Genomic DNA, 20,314 nt, shown 5'->3' with positions numbered 1-20,314 from the left:
TTTTATTTACATTATAAATATGGTTTTGCCTTAGCAATTCTGTTCTGGGGTAAATGGCAAAACACTTCACATAATTAAGGATATCTTAAACATGTCTACAATAACACTGCAAAAAGTTCATTTGAAAACCACATATATTCCATTTATCAACCAAATGCTTAAAATATAAATAATGTCTTCCACAAATAATGTATAGCAATAAAATAATTGGGAAAAATGTATTAGGAGAAAATGTAAACAAAACATAAGTCATTCTATATGATTGCATTTTAAAGGTGTTTTGAAAACACAATAAAAATTAATTGCAAATACAGAGGCCCAATCATAAGGACATAAAGAACAATTGCTGTTCAAATCAAGATGGAGTGTTGGGAGGAATTATGGGTAATAATGACAAAACGTGAGGGAGATTCTAGATTGTTGGTAACAATCCTTACCTGGTGCTGACCCCGGTGTTTGGTTTGTGAGAAAGCATAAATCTGTACTTTCTGCTCCACTTCAATAAATATAAACTATTTTTCAAATGATAAAGGCTATAAAATGTATTTTTACTTTCACAGTCTGTTCTAAGAAATGGGATCTATTCATATTTTAGGATTGAATAAGCCACATTCTGAAATAATATTATCTTTACTATATAAACTGATAATATCTTATGACTTTGTATTTTTCAAAGTATTTTATTATACATTGTGTCTATTCAAACTGTATGGAAAAAACACTTGCCAGACATTGTGTGTTGGTGTATTTTGTCCCATTATTTTATAAAAGATAATGTTTCTGTTTATTTCATGTGTTTTGACTAAAGGATACATGGGTCCTTTCAAGTAGTGTAAAATAATTAAAATCCAAAGTGAGTTCTCATAATGAAGCACAGGATTCCCATCTCAAACGTATAATCCAAATGTGTGGGCTTTACCAATTTTTACTTATTGTTGGTTTCTAGTATCACTTATTGCAGTTACCTTCTTGGTGCTTTCCAGAACAGGAAGTCATTGAACAAGCCGAACTGGTCAACAAAAGTGTAGCCTTTAAGGATTTGAAACTGTGTCTGGGTTCCATGCATTTTTAGGCAAATCTCATGCCATTTTTGTTCATTTGTTTGTTTGGGAGTTTTGTTTTTTAATTTTTGTCTGCAGTTTTTTTGAAACTGGGTTTCTCTGACAGCCCTGGCTGTCTTGGAACCTATGTTGTAGACCATGCTAGCCTCAAACTCACAGAGATCTTTCTAGCCCTGCCTGCCCAGTACTGGGGTTAAAGGCATGCACCACCACTGCTTTGCTCATGATGTAATGTTTTTTCAAGACAGGTTCTCTCTGTGTAGCCTTGACTGTCCTAAACTGTCTTTGTAGACTAGGCTGGCTATGAACTCACAGTGATCTGCCCGCCTCTACCTCCTGAGTGCTGGGATTACAGGCATGTGCCACCATACCCAGCTTGATGTCATCTTTTAATATCTGAGTAATATGAGTGATGACACAGGTCTGCGTGGGAGGGGTGGGAATAGGAGGGAGCAGGTTCGAAGATGATAGAAGAGAGCACTGGTAGAGACCACTGGAATGAAGGATGGGGGCATCCCTGTGGCAAGCTAGAAACCTGGTGCAATGGAAACTATAAAAGTAACCTTAGCTAAGACTCCTAGCATATGAAAATATGGAGATCAAACTATCCATTTTCTGTCACCAGGAAAGCCTTGTAATGGAGGCACAGCCACAAAACATTTAACCTACAGATTATCCTGCCTACTGAAGAACCATACCTAATGTGACTCCATTTCGTCAGCAGGCACCATCTTGAGCCCATCCCTAAATTGACTTCTGTTGCTAGAAAAACCACAAACTGCTCCAGGAAAAGAGCTACTCTAGGCCTGAGCTAATCAGGGGAATGAGGAAAGTCCCTAATGTCCCCAGATGTTATAGATAGATTGCTTAAGCATTTCACAGTGAAGCTCAACCAATCCCCTAGCACTATCTCAATCTTGCTAAAAGTCAACAAACCCTGTAGCCTCCAAACTGGAAACTCCTGTTCCTTGCTGTAATGACAATAAAAACCCTGCCTAAAAATGGTTCTGGGCTCTAACTACCGATCTGCTGCTCCAGTGAGGTTTGAGGGCTTCCTGCTCTTTGCATAAGCTTCTGACTCCTGGTCATCTTTGGGGACCTAGTGATCTGGGCATAATACTACAAGATACACTGAGGTAAAGGTCATGCAGAAATTGGGGGAGTGGCCAACCAATGAGTGCTCCTGCTCAGATCCCATGCCAGGGGAAGGAGCTGACCCCTGGCACTGCTTGGAGGGCCAGGATCCAGAGGCTCTATAAACAAGGATATCATGAAATTTGCAAGCAAATGGATGGAATTAGAAAAGATCATCCAGAATGACATTACCCAGAACCAGAAAGACACACATGGAATGTACTCATTTATAAGCAGATATTAGCCATATAGTGGAGGTCAACTACACTGCAATTCACAGATCAAACAGGGTGTAAGGGAGGATACATGAATCTCACTGAGAAGGGGAAGTAAAATAGAAAGAGTGCTCGAAAAGAGAGAACAGGATAGGAGAGCAAGTGCTGAAGGAAAGGAGAGGGATCTGATGAAGTGAGTGGTGCAAGAAGACAGAGGGCTTGCAGAGGGAAGAGAAGCCATAGGCTGGGGCATCTGTGAGACGGGCTGGAGACATACAACTGGGTAGGCTCCTGGGAGGATACAGAGTGCCAATAGCTGAGACTACTACTAGTGGTGGACACAGACAGAAGGGGCCACCCTCTGACCAGACAGAACTCTTAGTAGAGGGAGGAGAACACCAACCCACCCTCAAATGTTTTAAACCAAAACTTACTCTGTCTACAAAATATGCAGGGATAAAGTTAGAGCAGAGATTGAGGGAATGCCCAACCAATGCCTGGCCACACCTTGCAATAGAGCCAACCCCAGGACTATCTGCTATAATTGCAGATGGGAGCCTAGCATAGCTGTCCTCTGAGAGACTCTATCCAGCAATGGATCAAAACAGATGCTGAGATTCACAGCTAAACTTTGGGCAGAGTGCAGAGAGCCTTCTAGAAGAGTGAAAGGAAGGATAGACAGACCTGGAGAGAGGGAAAAAGAGTCCCTCATAAAGACCAACAGACCTAACTAACCTGGTCACAAGGGGAGGTTAAGGAAATGAAACACAAACCACGTAACACATATGGACTGGACCTAGTCCCCTACACATGTAGATCCAATGGGCACCTTGGCCTTCATGTGGGTTCCCAGTAAGGGGAGTGGTGGCTGTCTCTGACTAGGACGTTCCTACATGCTTTCAATCACCTCTGCCCGGCAGGGCTCCCTTGCTAGGCCATTGTGGTAGAAGATGTGCTCAGTCCTGGTGCCACTTGATGTGCTTGGATAGGTTGTTTTGGGAGGCTTCACTTTTCTAAGGGGTAAAGGAAGGAAGAAGAGGGAGGGAGGGTGTGACAGGGAGGAGAGGGGGGAGGGGGCTATAATTGGGATGTAAAGTGAATTATTTAATTAATTAATTTCAAAACAGAGAAAAATTCAATGAGATTATTCCTAAAACTATTCTGCTGCACTCATAAATTAGTGCTTAGCCCAATTATCAGAGAGACTCCACCCAGAAAAACGATGAAAACAGATGCAAAGAACCACAGCCAAATGTTATGTGGAGTTCAGGGATTCCGCAAGGAAATCCATAGAATCAATTATCCTGGGTACCTAGGGGCTCAAAGAGACTAAACGACCAACAAGGGAGCCTGCAGGGGACTGACATAAGCCCTCTGCATATATGTTACTGTTGTGTACTTGGGTTTCATGTGGGGCCCCTAACAGTAGACCAGGGGCTGTATCAGACACTGTTGTCTTCCTTTGCAACTTGACTCTTTTCTCCTACTGGGTTGCATCTTAATAGGAGAAGAGGTGCCTGGCCTTTCTGCAACGTGATGTGCTATGGTTGGTTGATATCCATGGGAAGCCTGCCCTTTTCTGCACAGAAAAGGAGGAGGTGTAGATGGGACAGGGAGCTGGAGTGAGAGGATGGGGAGGAAAGGAGGAAAGGCAAACTGAGGTCTGCAAATAAAACTAAATCAAATTAAATAATATAAAAACAGGGGCTAAACAGGAAATATCTAGAAGAACTGTTATACAGTAAGAAAATTAGCTTTGAATAAGAAAAATACGTAAACACTGGCCTCTCTGAAACCTGACAATACTAAATCTATATCAGAAATTACTGTGGACAAACCATTTCTCTTTTTGCTATGAAGTTTAGTTTTATCTACATGGCACTATCTATTTGCTTGCACATTTTCCTTCACTGTAAGAAGGTAATATATTTAATTCATAAGAAAAATGATCATGCAATTTTTCATTATGATTTGCATCAAGATGAGGCATGTGAAATGATATATGGATGACATTTAAAATGGCATAGCCTTTTAATGTGATAGACTTCACAATAAATCCAAATCTATCTTGATAATTATTAACACAAGTGGAATGCTAAGTTTTTAGTTAAAATTAAAGTTATTGAATGTATTTCTAAATATAGGCTACTTGTGTACTTCACAATTCAACCAAGATATTTTTTAAAGAGAAACCACTCTGCCATCTTCATTCCCTATTGTCCAACTAATAACTTTCCAAGAGCCATTGTGGCTATTCCATAGAAATAGTGAAGGGCTATGACTACTCAACTGCCTTAAAAATAATTTTCCAAGTATTACAACAAAGTGGTGCTGATGGAATTTTACGTGTGGTAAAAATTTATAAATATGTAGAAACAATGTAACAATGAAATGTTTTTATATTTTTCTAATAGTGATAAAATAAAAGTTAATCTGTAATTTCTCATTTACAAATGCTTATGGCCAGAATACATTACATAACACATCTAACAGTTGGCATAGTGATTCATGTCAGTAGTCTAACCATAGTCATTATACAAAACTGAACCTTTATACAAGTGGAACATCTGCACCTCCATGTCCCAATTCCATCTAAGTATTGTCTGAGGTTTTGATTATCTATACATACTAAATCAGAGGTTTCATAAGAACCTAGTCTATTGTAACTGTCTGAAATTAATATAATAGTCTCAATGTCCATGCTTTTAAACATTACAGAAATGTCATGGACTTTGTGTTTTATCTTATTAGCATATCTTAATTACAAACATGTTTAAATGAAGCATATTATATACACATTTTTATCTACACTTTCATTGTATCTATCCTACATTACACATCTAGTTTCAGCTCCCTACAACCATCTTTGCTTCCACCCTTCTACCAAATTATGTTGCATTCTACTTTCTTCATTCTCTTTTAGAGTATAGATTTTATATATGAGAAAATAAATATGTAGCACTCATTTTTCTTACTCCCACCTACTTTTATTAACATGATGGTCTCCAGTAATTTCAGTTTTCGAGCAATATTGCATTCTTGTGGCTTAGTAAAGAGTCATTCATTAATTATGTATATGTATGTCTATCTGTCTGTCTGTATGCCTCTCTTCTCTCTGCACATAATATATATATATATACATACATACATATATGTGTATGTGTGTGTACTTTTATATGTCAAGAAAATATGTCTATATGTGTGTATTTATGTATAAAATTAATTTTTAACTTTTATTAAGTTTGTTCGTTAACAATTAAATACATGCACAAAATAAATACAGAATTTTTACTATTTCCTTACCCTATTCTATCTCCTTCTTACCATGTCAACTCATTTCCTCACTTCCTCATCATGTCTGTCCTCGCTCTCTCTCTCTCTCTCTCTCTCTCGCTCTCTCTTCCGACTTCTCTTTGGTGCCAGGAGGGCTGGACCATGAGTAAATTACTAAAGATGGTGGCCTCCCAAAGAACGCAGCAGTAGCTAGTCACAATGTAATATACTCATGAGGTCCTCTCAAATTCATGGTCAAGCTGTTTATTAACTTGTTTTTCACATTAGTTTCTGTTTTTTTTTTATTCCACTTTTATTGTTGCCATTTCTCCTTGTCCACCTGTTTTGAATTGGTTTTGATTTATGTATTGATTTATTAAATGTCACACTAATTATTCAAAGATGTATCATTAAATCTCCAGGATGTTCTAGTGTTTCTTTGCTGTTGTCTTGGACTTCATAAGGTTAAAAAAAGGTACTTCAGCTTCTTGCATTTGATAAGGTTTCTTTTATGTAGTGTATGTAATCAATTATTTTTTTGCCAGTGTTGTATTGGCTGCTGAGAAGAATGTGTACTTTGGTGTTGTCACAATGCAATGTTCTGAGGAAATCCATTAACTCATTTGATGTAGGGCAAGTTTAGTTGTAAATGTTCCTTGTTGATTCCATGTACATCCTGGGTGTCAGGCCAGTCTGGGGACTTTTCAATGGCAGGGATGTATTTATCTTAGATTACTCTTCTTTTTTAACCTGTAGATATTGCTGACCCCAACAAAGTTTATGACCATGACTTGTAGGCCAAGTGAGTTTCCACTTATTCCATATCCTTCTCTCTCAATTTGTATTTCTAGGGCAGGAAATATGCAAAGGCAGGGCTATATCCAGCCATATAGATTACAGAGACAATAAGGCAACAAACAGAATGATATTTTCAGAGGATAGGGGAACAGAAAAAACAGACTGCTCTTCATGAAAATCTTACTGCATGAGGTCCTTAACACAGCAGTAAACTGCTTTGGAGTGAAAGGTTAGTGGAAATTGAATAGTCAGCATGAACTAAGACAAGAGACCTCAGTCCTCCTTGGAAACAAAACACAGGGCCTGAGGCTGTGCTGGCCATCAACTTGGAGTTCTAATAATTGGGAGAAATCTGTAGTCAGTAGGCCACATCCCTCACTAGGGGCCAGGCTCATCACCCACTTCTCACTCTGCGACACAGCCTTCGGTGGTGTAAACTCCTCATGGTATATTTGTCCCTCTCCTTTCCCCTCTACTCTGTGCCACTGTTAGAGATATTTTGATGCAGGCCTCATAGAAAGTGTACAGAATCCATGACTTGTGATTAGAGTAAGACCCTCTGCTTAGTCTCTCAAGATGACATCTGGATCTAACATTTCTAGGAATGGGACATTGTATTTCTTTTCATATTCCAGCCTACCATCCAAGACCTGGAGCTATCACACCAAATCCTGACATTGTGTTTGAGGTTTATAAACATTTTAGACTTCTTCCAAAACTGACTTATCAGTTTGGCATAACCAGAATTTCAGAATACTCCCAGATAACCCAGTGACTTGACCCCTCTCTGCTGAGGGAGCCAACATAGGAGCTACAGAATGGCACTTGTGTTTTTCTACAATTTTTCTTCTTTTGTGATGCCTTTTACCATCCTTCCATAATTTTCTAGGCTATGCTTTGCTTTATCTTCCCCAAATATATACTGTCTTCATCATTACCTCAACACTTTTTGGTTCATGGAGTTACAGGGGTACTTCAAATCCTCATTTCCTCATTGACAAAAGATGAGTCACATTTCTTTTGATGTCTACACATCAATCTCTTCATCCATTCATCTTCCTACTGAAGGTAAATAATTTATGCTTTGAGCATTGGATATTGTGAATAAATCAGAAATGCACATGAGAACACAAATATATTTTGAGATCCTAATTAAATTATTTGATATAGATAATTTGCAATTGATTGCTACTTCGTCTGATAGTTTTTATTCTAATATTTTTGATCAAGATGTTATCAGTTTCTAAAGAGGTGACACAAACTGATAGTTGTTAATATTACATAGGTAAATATATAGAGATACCTTACAGTGATCTTGATATGGATTTTTTTGTGTAGTTCTTATATATATTCATAATAATATTTCATACTAGTTAATTGCAATTTATATTTGAAGACCACCTCTTCAAGTCTTGGTATAACTTTTATTTAAATCATTTGTTATTGTGGTGATAGTGTCTTTTTTGGTTTTGCCATGTTGGGTTTTTGTTTTTTGTTTTTCTGGTTTTTGGGGAATTTTTTGTTTTTGTTTCTGTTGTTGTTGTTGTTGCTGTTGTTGTTTTGAATTGTACACACACCTGCTCTGATTCAACTTTTATGAGGTGTAAGTTTTCTAACACATTCTAGAATCCCGTGAGTTCCCTGTCTAAGCCAACGCTGTGCTTCCTGTGGAGAGCATTTTCTGCTTTGTTATCATACCCCTTATCAGGAATCTTTTCTTCTGTGACATCCTTAAATTTTATAGTTTCTTCTCTCATGCTCAAATATTTTGTACTTTTAAACATCATATAAGAAAATGGTTCAATTATAAGAAAACGACTACAAGCCAACATACATAATCAATATGTACACACGTCTTCAGAATAGCAGCACAATAGGGTACCAGAAGGATTCCAGTCCATGACCAGGTGACACTTTCTCTTATTCAGCATTACTACTATTTATGAAAAGCAGTTAGTATGATATAGCAAGTGAAAAATTATGGCCAAATAATATAAACAAAATCTGTTTCAATATGTATAGAAAATGATAAAATTCATTACAATTTCATAAAGAAAACTATAGAAATTAAATACATGAAGAAATTATGTTGAAAACTCTAGGTCACATATGAAAAATCTCAAAGTTAAATGATTGAGGGCCAGAAGAAGTTAACGATTCTCCTTGCTCCCTTGTCTTTTAATGTTGTGAACTCCAAATAGGACAATATGGGCAGAAAAATAAACAAAATGCAAACAAACTAAAAAGAAACAACTAAATAATCTCTGAAAATGTCAGAATTGCATAATGTATATGGTATTTACACATATACTATAATTATAGTGTATGTATACACACACAACTGTTGGAAATAACAAATGGATTTAGAGAATAGACAATCAAAATGCATCCATTAGTATTGCTATCATACGTTAATGAAGCATACAGAACAAAAATTTGGAAAATTAATTTATTGTATAGAATAGAAAATAGAGGGATCCAAAATGGTGGTGCTGATTACTCAGTACCTGAACAGCCGAAGAGCAATGATTGCAGAGTGATGGACACACTGCATTGTGGACCCCAAAACAGCAGCTTCTGTGTTTCCCAGGTGAGATGAGAAATCACAAGAAGTGAAGAAGTGAGACAGTCCAACCTTAGATCACCTGGCTAGTCCCTAGAAATGTTCCTGGGCTCTGGAAGAGTGAGGTCTCAACCTCTGGCCACCCTGGTACTCTCACCATCCCATGGGCAGATACATTCTCTGTACCAGGCTACACTGCTCCAAATTAGTATTCTTGATGCACCAAAACCCACTGAAGCAACCCTAACTGCCAAAGCTGAGGCAGAGGTCTCCAAAATGATGGTTCCCATCGAGCACAGTGTCTGGGCAGCTGGGGCTCATTAACCTTGGAGTAAGAAATGCAGTAGTGGGGCTGCTGACTCTTGGAATTACCCTAGGGAGAGGAGAGACTTCAGGCTCCTGAGAAGCCCAGTCATGCCTGAGGATCATACATCTGAGAAGAGCCTCAGGTAACTCCCTGAGAAACATCCCCCAATCAAAGATCATACCCATCAATCCGAGGAGAGATATTACAGGAATATCCAGTTTCCTGTCCAGGGCTCTTCCTGCACTTTCAAAAACTCCAGCAGGCACCAGGAGCTACCAGATAATGCCAGAGACAACCAGATTGCTAAAGGCCAGTGTAAAGCACAATTTAAAAAAAGCAAATGGCATATCTAGAAACCACTTATCCCACACCAAGCAGCTTTGGATACTCTTTAACACAATGGAGACACAAGAAAATGACCATAAAGCAACGATAATTAAGATGATAATAACTTTTAAAGAGGAAGTTTTTAGAGAAATACAGAAAGATACACTAAGACACATTAGGTCTTAAAGGAAGAAATGAATAAATCACTCAAAAAAAAAATACAGGAACATGAAAACAAACAGAAGAAGGAACAGAACACTCCAAACAAATGAAGGAAAATACAAATAGGTGAAGGAAATCGATAAAATATTTCAAGATCTGAAGATAAAAACACTAAGATACATTAGGTCTTAAAGGAAGAAATGAATAAATCACTCAAAAAAAAATACAGGAACATGAAAACAAACAGAAGAAGGAACAGAACACTCCAAACGAATGAAGGAAAATACAAACAAATGGGTGAAGGAAATTGATAAAATATTTCAAGATCTGAAGATAAAAATAAAAACAATAAAGAAATCACAAACTTAAGACATCCCGGAGAAGGAGAACTTAGAGGAGAAAACAGGAACTGAAAAGGTAAGCATTGCTATGAGAATAAAAAAAAAAAAAAAGATGGAGGAAAGAACCTCAGTTGTAGAAGACATGAAGGAAGAAATCAATGCATCCATCAAAAAAAAATGTTAAATCTAAAATTGTCCCTGACACAAAGCATCAAGAAATCCAGGATACCGCGAAAAACTAAGAATAATAGGAATAGAAGAAAAAGAAGATTCTGAGATTCAAGTTTCAGAACATATTTTGAAGAGACTCATAGAAGAAAAATTCCCCAATCTAAAGAGATGTTTATCAGCATAAAAGAGGACTACAGAACACCAAATTGATTAGACCAGAAAAGAAAGTCCTCCTGCCATACAATAATCAAAACACTAACTGTACAAAACAAAGAAAGCATATTAAAAGCTGCAAGGGGGAAAGTCCAAGTAGCACATAATGGCAATCCTACCAGAATCACACCTAACTTCTCACCAGAGACCATAAAAGCCAGAAAAACCTGAACAGATATTTTAAAAAACCCTAAATTACCACAGATGGCAATACAGTCTACTACACCCAGCAAAACCTTTAATCACCACAGATGATGAAAACAAGATATTCTATGACAGTGCCAAAGTTTAAAAATATCTATACACAAACCCACCCCCACAGAAGATACTAAAAGGAAAATTCCCACCTGAGGAAGTTAATTAGTACCCCAAAAGACACAAAATATAAATAATTTCACTACAGCAACTCTAGAGCTAGTGAGGTAGTGCAGCTCATACAGGTGTTGGAGCCACCTGAGGACATGAGTTTGATCCTTGGGAGCCACAGGAAATGTTTCTGAAAATGTGGGAACATTGCCTATTTTCCAACATTTTCCTCTCTCTTTGTTTCCATTTTTTATTTTTCCATTTTTATTTTTCTGTTTAGTCAATTACTTTTGCTGTAATTACTACACAATTTTTCCTAGAAAGATCTATAATCCACAATTTTTATCTCTACATTTTCTCCTATATGAAACATATTTCCATAAGATTTGGGGCTGTTTCCCTGAGCTTGTTTTCTAAATTATTTCTTTTCCTTTTAGCATTGCCAGTCTTACGTTACTCCACATCCGGTATATTTTACTCTACCTATTTGTCATTTTTCTTCATATATACACTTTATCACTTTTGCTGAGTAGTCATACTAATATTGGTCAGATGGAGAGGGTTGAAGAACACCTAGGAGATTTGTATAGCACCACCTTTGTGTGAGTCTGCAAGGGGGTGTTTCCACCTCCTCCTAGGGAGTATTTATTAAAGAAGAAAAATCTCTCCCTCTCTCTCTCTCTCTCTCTCTCTCTCTCTCTCTCTCTCTCTCTCTCTCTCTCTCTCTCCCTGTCCCCTTCTTCCATTTCTCCTTCCTTCCCAACCCCTGCAAGCCTTCATGATGTGAATTACTGTATGGATTTACACCTTTTATGCCACAATGGACAAAATCTATGAAAGAGTCAACTAAGTTAAACCTTCCTCTCACAGATATGTACACATGTACACACATTATATGTATACATATATGTGTGTGTACATATGCATGTACATACTTGTATATATGCATATATTTTAATATATAAATATATATGTGTGTATATATATATATATATATACCTATACAAATACATAGTTTGAATCAGTTGTGAGTAGAAACTACGTTTTTTTTTTAGGATCTTTATTATCAGGTGCTTTTTTTTTTTATGTCAAGGTGCAAACTTTTATTACAAATTAAAAATAAAGTTCTTAAAAATATCAACTTGACCAGATTAATGGTGCATTGAGAAAAACCAGGCTTTTTTATTTTCCTTAAAAAACATGTTTGCCATTACCGAAAAGACACATCTTTAGGTAAAAATAATAAAAACCCCATGCTACGTAGATAATACAGACAGTTCTAATATATATAGCCAACAGGCAAAAAACAAGCATTTAAGATCTGCAGCTCAAATCTTTGTTCATTTCTTATTGCCGGAATTTCATGTTCATTTATTTTTGTTGGATGACCAAGCCAGCTGATGGTAGAGATGGTAAGGTGGCATTTACTCAGCCCCGCCCTGCTCAGCCTTCAGGAGTGGACAAACACTCAGCTGGTGGATTTGATGCTTCTGTCTCTTTGCCATCTTGTGGCTTGGGGTTCTCATGACGTCTGCGTCGGTAACTGAAGCTGCACAGACACCGACGCTGAGGCGCTGATGACCTTGGGTCACATCTCGACTTTCCTTGTCCTCTTCAGCGCCGTCCTCTCTAGGATGTCTTTGGCGAGGATGGCCCCTGCGGAACCTGTAGTCTGTAACCTCGATACAGATTCTGTCTCACATGTCCACCTTGCTCTCCCACACCCTGCTTGTCAGCACCCTCCATCACTTCTCCCTGCACAGGCTGGTAAATACTGTAGTCGACGGCCATAGGGTCACCTATGACAGGGGTGCACTGTTTGTTGGACCTGGCCCGCAGGAGCTCTTTCCCTCCCATCATTCCTTTCCCCACGCTGGTAATTGCATGGAGGACTCATAGGAGGTGGATAGGAGGAGTAGTATAGCCATAGTGGTTACAGTCTGCTGCCTTGAACTGGGACTCCACCAGGGCCTATAACATTTGCTGCCTCGACGGCTTTTTCCACTTCTGCAATGTCAAACTCCACAGTCTCTCCATGTCCTACACTGTTAAGGTACATCCTGGAGTGTTTCTTCTATATGGTAGCCTGATGTACAACTACGTGTTCCTTGGTGTTATCCTTGTTGATGAAATCGTATCCGTTCCTTCCATTGAATCATTTTACTGTTCGCAAATCCTTCCTTGTGATGTATTTCTTGTTCCTGCCAGTGGACACCAGGGATGTGAGGCCTCTTGGGCTGCCACTACCCCTGACTTTGAGCAGGAGGTGGCAGCTGCAGGGTCTCAGCCTGGCTGCGCATGGTTGCTATACTGGTGACTGGGGCTGGCGGTGCTGTCTGGGGCTCCTCACGGGGTGTAGGTGACTGGGCCAGCAATGGGGGTGGGGCTCTCAGAGCTCTATTTATCGAGCTGGAAACCAGCATTAAAAATGTTGGATATTGTTCACCTTTTCATATGTTCCTACTTTTCCAAAATTCCAATACTATAGCTACCGTGGCTTCTACTCTGAATCATGGACACAAAATATTCTCAGTTCTTACTATACTTGTGAAATTCTACTGTAGAAGCTTAATGTTTCTTCTCATATATTGATAATAACTTATATCTGCTTATTTGCTTATAAATAAGAGTATAGCCCCCATGGAAAATACGTATATTATTTGTTATAAATAATGTCTTTCAGATGAGCATCAGAAAATAATCTGTGCAAGATATAATCTTGCAGCCATTTTTTGGAAATTGTTTTTTTATTTTGGATATTGAACTGTTTTTCTTATATTCATACAGGGCCAATATCTTTCTAGATGGTAGCTACCCTAGACCTGCCCCACCCTCCAGATGCCTCCAAGTTACACCCACTGTAATTAACTTTTGACAATTTTATTCTTTCTTTACATTTCAAAGGAAGTATTATGTCTGTTATAGCACAGGTAGTGTAAAAATATATTTAGCCATTATTTCATTACGAAAAAGTGTCAGATAAACAGCAATATTCTTATATGTTGGCAATCCCTTATTTGTATTAACTGGACACTTTGAAGGTGATGATTTGCTTGTCCATCATAAAATCTTAGAAAACCCAGAAACTATCTTCAGGTCATTGTACCCTAAAGGATAGTGGCAAATATAATTATTACAAATATATTTATATATACTTTTAATCAACAGCTGAATAGCATCATGCTGAGATAATTATTTTTGGTACATGAAGACTGATTACATTTTCCTAATTAAACATTTTCCTAGTAGTTTTTGCATTTACATATTCACTGAATCATGACACAGATTAGCATTTAGTTTTCAGTTTCTAAACTTACATTTTAGTCTTCAAAAATTAAACTACACATTTTTCTTTCTGAAACACAGAGTAAAATATTTTCCTAGAAAATGGAACAACTGAACACGTGAAATGCAGTGAAGATGTGGGCTGGATTAAGATAACTTCAGATCCATGTAAAATTTTATTTCAATAGAGCAACCAGAATTACTTACAATGATCTCCTAAGTTTTTGAACACACAGTTATTCCAGATGTTGAGATCCAAATTGAAATAATAGCTCTTACTAACCAGATACACTGTATCTACAAACATGTTTGTTACCTGGAATACAAGATAAAAAAAGCAATTAATTTTACTTACACATAAAGTTATTACAAATAATGAGCTGCTATATAAGATACAAAGTGGCAACTCTGCAGAGATATCATCCAAAGCATACAGTCTAAAGCCTGACACTTAACCTGTAAATAAGAATTAGCCATGACAAAATATGGTAGCTGGAAGGCTGTTTTCCGAAATGTAAAACCCCATCAAAGCAGCAGCAGAACATGTAACTGCAGAAAAAGTTCTACAACTGAGATATTTTAATTTTTTCACACCTATTCGCAAATTAATTGAATATATTTTGCAATGTCTTTTATTTTAATTTTTACATTACCGAGCACTCGGGAGGCAGAGGCAGGCAGATCGCTGTGAGTTCGAGGCCAGCCTGGTCTACAAAGTGAGTCCAGGACAGCCAAGGGTACACAGAGAAACCCTGTCTCCAAAAACTAAAAACAAAACAAAACAAAAATTTTTATTTATGTGAACTCATGTGTATCTGGGGGGGGGGGGGTGTATGTCGCATGTGTGGGTGCCTACAAAGGTCAGACTAGGATTTCAGACATCACGGATCTGGAGTTCTTGATGCTGGTGCCAAGAACTGAACCTTTCCTCTGGGAGAGAAACTTTTTCAACCTGAATGATCTCAGATGCCTTCCCTGTTATTTTTTAAACATAATTACATTGCCATTCTGGAATTAATTTCACACATGTCATAGCTGCAGCACAGGTTTGTGTTCAGCTAGAAAAGTTGGTCATACTGGTAGCAATATATATATATTCTTCAACCATGGTATAATATTTATATTGGTTATTTTTCTCATCTAGTCTGTATTTATATCTTATGAGCTATTCTTTTGTTAATGTTTTACCAATAGCTGATATTTTATTCAACAAAACATATAAAATTTTTAGTATCTGAGGGAAGTATAATCTGTGCAACCTCTTTACAAAGATTTGGGGATTTATTATATTCCCAGTTTTTAAATGGTAACATATAGAAAATCATAAATATTTATTAGTTTTTATTAAACTTGACTGCTTTGCTTTGAATTAAAAAAACTTACAGTTTGGATTTTAGTTACTGGCACTACCATGGTGCTATTAAATGGTGTTAAATTTCAGAAATGTCAATTTATATATACAGACTTATATAATTTCTTGTTTGAAGAAAAATTAAATTAGATTCCTTTCTGTGTGTAGTCTGTGTGTTTTTCATAAAACATGTATTTCAGTATTGCTTATCTGTACATTTGTTTTGAACATTATTTTAAATTTGTTTCAGTTGTTGCCACAGGAGGAAAAAATAACACATTTATAAGTAAAATTCATGTTTGTAAGCTAAAACATAGCTAAATTTGCATGTATGAGTTATAAGAAATATAATGTGTAAAATACTGGTTAAATCTAAAAGTAAATCAATTACAACCTCTTTAGTTAAATATCACAAATCTATGTTAATACTAAGCATATTTATCAGTTTCATACTTTGAATTATCTCCTGGGCGTTGGGGGTCACACCTTTAATCCTGAAACTCAGGAGGCAGACACAAATAGATCTGGTCTACACAGTGACTTCTTTGACGTCCATGTCTAATAGAGAGACCTTGTCTTTAAAGTATTTGAATTGTCATATTAACTAACAGTGACTGTCAATTACACTGAAGTGTTACTACAGCTGTCCTACACTGGAGAGACTAGAAACAAGACAGTCTGGTAGTCACTGACTTTATGAGACTGGGTGACTCAGTCCCCATCTCATGTCTAAACCATCGGAGGTTGCTTGAGAGCTTCTGGGCCGTAGCCTGTGATGGAAACACTGGTTCTGGTATCATCAAAGAACTCTATAAATCTGGTATCATCTGCATGTGGGAAGATCAACTAAGCAATAGATAAATAATATTCCTTTAAAAAATCATGACTGCTACCCCAATGTGCCTCCCACACGCAGAGTGGTTCTTCCTCCATCAGGTAAGACAACCAGGACAGTTCCTCAACTGAGACTTTCTACTCAGGGAATTCTTATTTGTAGAGATTTTACTTTTAAAATACTAGTATGAATTATCAACATTTTATTTATCATTTTAAATTATTAAATATATTTATATTATATTTAATAGAAAATATTTATTTTATTTTTGTAAATTACTATTATTAGATAATAGTGGTTTGCAGTCATTTTTAGATTCTTCTCATATTAAAAACATTACCCAGCTATTGATAAGCTCTTCCATGATAATAATACTTAAACTTCACTGAATTCAATGGATAAATAATATAAAAAACAAAAACCAACCAACAACCAGATAATGAGACAAAGGAGCTTTTAAAGAGTGTAAATAAAATTAGTAATACTGTCAATATAGCAATTTGGTACTGATTTAAAAAACAACGGAAAATTTGATGGATCAAACAGGACAGAAAAACCAGAAATAGCAACATGCTGATTGATTTTGTCAAGTTGACACAAACCTAGACATATCTAGGAATAGAGGATCTCAGAGGAAGTGCTTCTGTTAGACTAGCCGGTAGTCAACTCTGTCAGGTACTTCTGGCTTAATGATTGGTGTGGGAGTGCACAGGTGTATGTAGACAGTGCCATCCTGGTGATCACCAGGTTGTATAAGAAACCAAGCTAAGCAAGCCATGAGTTACAACACAGTAGGCAGCATTTATCTCTGGTTCCTGCTTCCGTTGCTCCTCAAGGATCCTGCCCTGACTGTCTTCCACAATGAAAGGAAGTAGGGGAAAAATTAAAACTTTCCTCCCAAGGAGCTTTTGGTTGCGGTATTTTATCACAGCAATAGAGATCCTACCTAGGAACACTCACTGTGAGTCAACTTGACTTTTGAAAAGGTGTAAGTCTCATGTAAGGGAGAAAAGGTACTAAAAAATCATTCTTAACAATTGTATCATAATACGCAAAGTCAACTATGTACAGACCTTATGTTCTACAAATATTAACTCTAAATAGAACGAAATATGAAATGAAAAATATGCAATTACTTTTTAAAAAGAAGAAGAATATACATCAACATGGTTTTGGTATTGACTTTTTTTTAGATGCCATATCAAAAATGACTGATGAAAGGCAGAACTCTTTTAAATTATGATTTAAGATCTATGAAAACAAATGAGAAAGGAGAAAAGAAATAGAGCCACAAATTTTTAGAAACATGAAAATCATTATCCACAGCACATAAGGAAATCTTAAGTCAATAAGAATATAAACAACCTGAATTTAAATTGGGTCAAAAATTTATTAGCTAATAGATGCCACAACAAAAAATGATTCACATGTTAAAATAAGTATACAGCAATGTCTTCTTGTGGTCATCCAGCCCTCTTGGCTATTACATTATTTATGCCCCATTTTCTATAATTACTGAGCCTTTGGGGAAAGGCATAACTGGATATATATACAAAATTTAGGAATGAGTATTCAGAGACACTTTGGTTAGTTGTGGGTCTCTGTGTTAATAATCGTCTACTAAAAATACACATGCGTGTGTGTGTGTGTGTGCATGTGTGTGTGTGTGTGTGTATGTGTGTGTGTGTGATTAAAGTTGAGAGAATTAACCACTTTCTGGTTGTATTTGAGTCTAATTCCACAGATGAAGCCCATACCTGGCATGACTTTCAATCTGAGACCCTGCGGCTTACCAGAGCCTACGTACTAGAGGAAAACCTGCTATTATTACTATGATAAGTAGTGATAATATTAAAGGAAGTTCTCATGATTTCTCATTGTACTCAGAGATTAATGCAATGGGCAGATGATAAATCACATAATTATAGGAAAAGTATTTGCAGTGTGACAAGTTAAGTATTTCCAGTAGTGAGACACATTGATATCAGGCAACTCTCAACAAGATATCTGATGAGGGGATTTTCTATTATCTTGCTGAAAACACATAGCACCATTACTATCATTAAAATTTATCAGATAAATTAAAACCAAATCAGGAGAATTCAGCTCAGAAACAGTGCTCTTCTAAAGCCTGAGCATCATGAAAGATAAGGAAAGATTGAAGTATTATGGTCAAAAAGAAATTACAAAGAAAGTATAGGAAATTCAAAGATCCTTATTAGAATCCTGGAATGATAAAATTTACATTAATAGAAAAAATATGAAATGTGAATGAAATTTACTAAAATATTTGATTCCCAAATAATGAATCAAGCTAACAATTTGAATTGTTGGCTTTATAACCTGCCTTTCATTAGGTTTGACTTGGAGCTCTCTGTACTCCAAAGATCCAAGAATTACATATAAAATAGTTTTCAAAAAGATGTAAATACAAATGCCTAATTAAAAGATGAAAATATGTTCACTTAAATTAGCTTTTCTGTCCCAAGTAAAATATGCATGTTTAATACATATTACTGTAATGATCATATTAGCATCATTTTTCAGTTTTAAGTATACTTATGGTTAGAATAAATTTTAACAGATATATTTCAAAGAGATTCATTCCAATATGTTGTTATAAATACTTGGTGAGATACTAAATGAGGAAGTGTCATAATACAGCATTCATGTTCATAAATAAGAGAAAAACACCAGGTTAAATACAGTATATATTAACAAGTAAACTATTATTTGCAATTGAGTGTTTTTACTGCCTGTAACACCAATGCCAGGATATTATAGGCCAAATGTTAGTTAAGTCACAGATCTTAAATTGTTTTACTTGACTTTACAAATGTATTTTTAAATTGTCATGTGATTTTTTTATTTTTTTTATTCAATTCGTGAAAATTAGCATTATAATATAGAGAACAATATTCAAAAGAAAAAAGATTATAAAACATTTATGAGTCTAAGGTGAGTTCACTCCATTAGATATTCATATCTTATCAATTTGAACTTGAACTAGAACTTCAAGAATTCATTCAGTGCATTAAAAAGCATTTCATGTATTTCAATCACTGCAGAATTCATTCCAATAATCAGTTTAACACTGATGTAGCCTATATATTTGAAGATTTAGACATTCTCACAGCATACAATCATTAGGTTAATTTGAGCTTATCTCTCAGTGATTTGGACTACAAATAGGAAGAATTCTGTATTCTATAATTTTCTTCAGTAAAATGAAATCACCATACTTAATTCTTTTGTTTTCAGTTCCTATTTGCTTTTTTGTTTACTTTTTCTTCTTTTTTATTAAACATATTATTATTTTTTTACATATATATTTATATTATTACACATGTATACAATAAACTACCTATAGCAAGAAGAACCATGACACAATCAGGGATTGTATAAATGTTACATTCGGAGTGCTTTGGCTGTTTGTGTTTGAGAGCCTTGAAGAAAAATCTCTCCCAACTTCCCTTTAAATTCTAGGCCTCTTTCCCAATAAATTGTTATTTCATTCAGGTCTATACTTGTGCATATATATATATATATATATATATATATATATATATATATATATATATATATATATATATATATTCATACATAGGTTTCTAAATGCATGTATATTCATATATATATGTGCATATATATATATATCTTCCTAAATGTAGCCAGTTGCATCTATATAATGTTACTTGTATGTATGTTTTCAGGATTTCCCATTTGTGGCAGACATCGCGTTGTTTTGCTCGTCTCCAGGAACGATCACCTCTACTAATCCAATATTTACTTAGTTATTCGTGTAGGGTTGAGGCCTCATGGATTTTTCTCCAACCAGTATGTAAAGTCCTTGGATTTCATTCTTGTTTAGCTCATGTTTTTATAGTAGTTTTGTTTGTTTTTTTTTTTATTAATTTATTCTTGTTACATCTCAATGGTTATCCCATCCCTTGTATCCTCCCATTCTTCCCT

The sequence above is a fragment of the Acomys russatus genome, chromosome 31 (genome assembly GCF_903995435.1).
Source record: "Acomys russatus chromosome 31, mAcoRus1.1, whole genome shotgun sequence".
NCBI classification, from domain to species: Eukaryota; Metazoa; Chordata; class Mammalia; order Rodentia; family Muridae; genus Acomys; species Acomys russatus.
Note: the sequence above shows the minus strand (reverse complement) of the source record.